This window comes from Haemaphysalis longicornis, unplaced genomic scaffold (genome assembly GCF_048455015.1).
Source record: "Haemaphysalis longicornis isolate Haplotype H1 unplaced genomic scaffold, Haemaphysalis longicornis Haplotype H1 scaffold_11, whole genome shotgun sequence".
In the NCBI taxonomy this organism is placed as follows: Eukaryota; Metazoa; Arthropoda; class Arachnida; order Ixodida; family Ixodidae; genus Haemaphysalis; species Haemaphysalis longicornis.
Window position 1 is genome coordinate 83,536,164 of NW_027526214.1, and position 4,115 is coordinate 83,540,278.

General features: G+C 55.5%; 1 pseudogene; it reads right to left on the bottom strand.

Annotated features, from left to right (window-relative positions):
- Window positions 1-1,136: 1,136 nt before the first annotated feature.
- Window positions 1,137-2,868, bottom strand: LOC144160701 (uncharacterized; annotated as a pseudogene).
- Window positions 2,869-4,115: the final 1,247 nt, after the last annotated feature.

Genomic DNA, 4,115 nt, shown 5'->3' on the forward strand with positions numbered 1-4,115 from the left:
TTCACTCGCTGTATGAGTGCCAAACAGTTGTTAAACTCTATAAAAAACATAGAATATGACGCTGGTCCTAGAGCATCGATGGAGATAAACCAGGCTTTCGCATGGCGGAGCGAACTGGAGGCACCTGGAGTATTCCAAGTTAAGGTAAATAGTGACACCGTGAAATCGGGCCCTACTATATAAGATGTGGCTGACCGAGGGGATATATCGTAGGTGGATTAAAAAAGCTTAAAACTGCGTGTGTCGCAGCACTCACCAAGCTTCTGCCGAGGAATTCTCAGCCTGTCTTCTAGTTAGGAAGCTCTGAGACCTCGCTTGGCGCCGGTGTATCCGCAGTGGACAATGCACGACCATTTTTACAAATCGTTTTCTCTGTCGCATAGGAACTTCAACTTATTTTAAAAGAAGTCTTCGGACCTCTAAACGTGCCGCAGAAAAGCGTCGTTTTCACCTCTCCCGACCAATAGTTTATCCCAAGCAAACAACTACGCTTTTTTATTGGTAATAAAGTCGACTGACACAACACAAAACGTCGCAATAAATCAGTCTTCCTCAGGTTTTAATTTGTAGGATGAGGAAACAACACATTCATGCAAGCAATTTGAAGTGAATAAACATAGACCGGCAAGAGAACGCGATGCGATGCGATGAGGCTTTGAGGGGGGGGGGGGGGGCAGGTAGGAGGAAAAGGCCCGAAACTGTCTGCTCGAAGGGTGCCGACACCTTATCAGGCCTGTGGGGGAGGGGGAGAGGATATGAAAGGAGGGTATAGCGGGGGAAACTAGTAGAAGAGATGTTGATGGGGGATAGGGATGGGAGTGAATAATTTGGGTATGGCGGCGGCTGCGAGGCAGGCACACGCAGAAGAAAAGAAGCGCCGAGCGGGAGAGGGGCCATTTGGCCAAGGAAGGAGCCACGGCGGCTAGTGGAATAGGTCAAGGTCAAGGACGGGGAATGCGGAAGGGGTGCTCACTCGAGTAACCCCGCCTCGCCGGTCGCGGCGGCACATCTGCGCGTACATGGGCCTTAATGAATCTCGGCGGGACGAGCGGTCCTACGAAGAAAATAAAGAAAGAGTAAAAGCCCCCTTGCAGCTCAGGGAGACCGTAGAGGTAGGGGGAGGAGGCAAGGTTTGTTTAGAGGCGCGCGGCCAGGCCGGTTTCCTCGAGGTAGGAGAGGAGATGTCTGAAAGCGTCGAGGAGAAGGAGGCGGCCGCAGCGGGGAAAGAGGAGCTCTTCTTTTGTGCTGCACGGTATCCCCAGGCGCTGGTACGCTTTCCGCAGCCGCTCGCGCTCCGAGTTGTGTGCAGTGCACGCGGTGAGGCACTGTGATATTGATTCGTGTTCGGCGCAGTGCATGCACGCCGGGCTGTCTACTTTTTTGTAGAGGTGCAGTCTAGATTGTGTGACTGCACAGCCCGTGCGTAGTCGGCTGAGCAGGCTGGCTTCTTGTCGGGTCAGTTTGCGGGGGATGCGGGCAGGTGTTCGATGTGCTGCCACTCGTGGGTCGGGATGAACGCAGCGTTCGTGTTATCGCTAACTCACGGCCCCCGTCGATCGTAGTCACCTCGGAGGTGACGGCCGTGGCTGCGGAGTGTGCTGTTTTGGCTAGACCATCTGCTGTTTCATTTCCGGCGATGCCGACGTGTGCCGGGACCCATTGAAGAGTGGTTGTGCATCCCCGCGTTGCCAGCCTGCTGAATTTGTTGTGGAGCGCGGCGACAGTCGGCGCGTGTTTGTGCGGGCGGTTGAGGCGCTGGAGGGCCGCTTTACTGTCGCAGTAGATGGTTACTGCTGGCGGCTGCAGCTCTAGGGCGAGGTCAGCCGCGAGGTGTAGGCCTGCCAGTTCTGCGGTGGTGGAGCTTGCGGCGAATGGCAGGCGGCATTTGTTAGCCCTGTTGATCTGGGGGGCGACGCATGCAGCCGCCGCGCTGGCCGGCGGACCGGGCAGGAGGGAGCCGTCCGTGTATATGTCGAGCTGCGCCTCTCCGCCCGTGTGCTTCGCCTGTGCGCTTCTCCGCGCTGCGCTTCGGACCTCCAGCGCTCCGAAGCGCAGCGCCTGGGGAGGGTCTCGTCTCTTGCCTCTGATGCCCGGGAGGGAAGTTTTGATGCGGTAGTTCCGGGTGCGGTGTGGAGGGAGAGGGGTGGCTGGGCGGGGAAGGGGCGCGTAGCCGGTGAGCTCCGCGAAGGCTTCGGCGAGTTTTCCAGCGGTTGAGAGGGGCCGGGACTGGAGGCGTCGGAGTAGCGCAGCGCCGTCAGGTGCGCAGGTGAGCCTGTTGATGTAGTGTAGGCCCGCCTGTTGGACTCTTAGTTTGGCGGGCCAGGCGTTCCCTTCTGCGAGTGTGGCGGCGATGGCTGAGCTTCGGGGCAGTCCGAGGCAGAGGCATATCGCTGCCGCGTGGTCCCTCTCGATCTTGGCCCAGTTTGTCTTGTTTAGGGCCACAAACGGCAGCGAGTAGAGGAGGTGGGACACCCCCGCGGCGTCGTATATGCGGAGGGCCCATTCCTGAGAGCAGCCCCTGCCTCTGGCAACCAGGGCTCGCACCGCTCGCTGTACCCCGGTGAGGTGAGCCCTGAGGCGCTGCACCAGTGGCAGCCACGTGAGACGCTTGTCTATGGTGATCCCAAGGTAACGAGCCGTGGCCTGCCAAGGGAGGGGTTTGCCGCCGATGTTCAGTGGCGGGGTGGTGCGAGCCGTTTTTGCCACATGATGGTAGAGAAGGGCCGAAGTTTTTTCGGTGGAGACCTCCAGTCCTAGCCCCTGTAGGTGGCTCACGACCGCGTCGAGTGCTTGTTGCGTGGCGGTGTGCGCGTGCATGCGTTCTCTCGCTGTGGCGGTTCTCCATATTGCAACGTCGTCCGCGTACATGCTAACATATACGGGTGCATCTGGAGTCGTGGGAAGGGCTTGAGGTAGCGTAGCGAGGGCCAGATTGTAGAGAAAGGGTGAGAGCACGCTGCCTTGGGGGACGCCTGAAGTCACTGGCCGCGCCGAGCTGGTGCAGCCCAAGAGACGCACGCGTAATTGTCATCCTCTCAGGAAGGCCTCCAGATAGGCGCGCATGTTGCCGCTGATGTTGTAGCGCCTGATTGCAGCGTGAATAGCCGCGTGGGGGAGGCTGTCGAAGGCCTTCCTGATGTCGAGGAAGACGACGTAGGCAACTGCCTTGTTTTCTTTTGCCTCCTCTAGAGTGGATACGAGATCAGCAATTGAATCCATGGTGCTGTGGTGTCGGCGAAACCCAGTTTGCTGCTCGGGGTTTAAGCCGCAGATGCGCGAGAACCATTCTAGGCGCGCGAGCGCCATGGATTCGAGAATTTTGGACGCAGCGCTCGTGAGGGAGATGGGGCGGTAGGAGGAGAAGCAGGCAGGGGGTTTGTTTTTCTTTAGTATAGGGGAGACAAGTTGTAGGCCAAATTGTGGGGGGAGGGTGCCAGAGGACCAGCACTGAACGCCCAACTCAATCCGCATCAGTTGCCCTTGACGGCCGCATGGCACTAACGCTTGAGCAGCTGTCAATGTGTAACACCTCACCAAGTCTGATGAACAATACAAAACCTGATGTGCAAGACGTGCGGAAAAATTGGATGTCACAGTTGTTTGGCGATTACAATGTAGAGACATAATAAATTCAATACCCGTAAAACATAGTTGTCCGATTTTATCTCGTCCAAATTCCTACATTATTAAACGCAGGTTTTATAAACCCACAAGTCCGCACGTACATTCCAAAATTGAGCCGTTATTTTAATGTGTCAATGGATCGCACATTGTTCAGATTTCTGCTTTGATTGACTAAAATGTTTCAAACGCTCAGGTAATGATCACAAAACAAAACCTCTATAGCACACTGACAATACCTAAACGCCCAGAAACTATAATCGCAATACTTATGTGAAGGTGAGAAGTTATATCTGAAATCAAATAGATAAACATGACTGCCATCGAGAATATCGCCCCGGTGGTGCGTAGGACAAAGGTAAAAGCGTTTGTCTAAAAGTCAAACATCTAAAGGTCATTCAGGAAATATTACCTACACCAGACGAAGGAAGAAAGCATACCTGTCGTTCCTAATGGCTTTGAGGAACGAGTCTGTTCCGCAGACCGCAAGAAAA